The sequence below is a fragment of the Octodon degus genome, unplaced genomic scaffold (assembly GCF_000260255.1).
Source record: "Octodon degus isolate 3935 unplaced genomic scaffold, OctDeg1.0 scaffold00084, whole genome shotgun sequence".
In the NCBI taxonomy this organism is placed as follows: Eukaryota; Metazoa; Chordata; class Mammalia; order Rodentia; family Octodontidae; genus Octodon; species Octodon degus.
In genome coordinates this window covers 776,949-778,125 of record NW_004524660.1, presented here as the reverse complement: position 1 = coordinate 778,125, position 1,177 = coordinate 776,949, and positions in this window count along the sequence as shown.

Genomic DNA, 1,177 nt, shown 5'->3' with positions numbered 1-1,177 from the left:
AGTATTAGAAACTTTAAAAAGTAAAAAAAGATACATAGTGGTCTTTCCTCTGTATCCCCCTCTCCAGTTCAGTCCTGTCAGAGATGGGTATTCTATTGGCATCTAAATATTATGGGTGCTTGAATTCAGCAAAACAATCCAACACAGCCCAGTAGTCCACAATAATAGGGGGTTGTCCAAAGAAGTTGTTGACTAGAGCCTTTTACAGCTCAACATATTAATATGACTTTACTTTATATGCCTCATTTTTATACTTTTCTGATGGATGGTTAAGGCCAAGATAAAGCAAAACCTATATAAGAAGAAATGTAACTTTTGAATCTGATAAGGTCAGTAAAGTCCCCTCAGGATTTATCTTGTAACCCTGTACTGCACTTTGTAGATCCTTTTTCAGTGTCAGCCATGTGGATGAGTCATGGCCATTGCTTGACCAATTTGTTCTCTGTGAAAGCCTGAGAGAATTTTTTCTCTCCATGTGACTCTCCTTAGGTACACTCTACATCATTGATCACATTTCTCTGGGTCTCCATAATCTTCTTGATTGGAAAATTTGGGGCACAACTGAGTTACATGATGTTACAGTATGGGTTCTCCTATGTCCTCAGTCTTCACTGACCTTGAAAGGCTAGGACCAAAATGTTGGTGGACCTTGCAGCCCTTCCTTTTCTCCAATTTTCAATCTGCAAACTTAGCTTGTTAACCCTTCAGAAGAGAAGCTTGTTATTATCCTGCAAAATATGCATTTTGATTTACCCTAACTATCTGTCTAAATATTGGACATCTTAGGCATAATGTGGAACAGGTATCTTCCATCAAGTATTGATGTGTTGCAATTTAAGTCCTTACAGAATATGAAGAAAAAAAATTATTTATTTATTTATTTTTTTGCAGAACCAGGGATTGAACTCAGGCCCTTGAGTTTGCCAGGGAAGCACTTATTCCATTGAGCCATCTCCCTGGCCCCAAGAAAAAAGATTTAAAAATAGGAATAAACACATATTTTTACACAGAAATTTAGAAATCTAACCATATAAAGCATTGGAGCAGAACAGTCCTGTGACTTTTTTTTTCTTTTTCTTCTGTCTTTTTTTTTTTTCATTTATTACCCATTTAAAAAAACATTTTACTTGTGAGACAGTATAGTAATGATTGGAATGTCATGACAAGAAGTATGTAT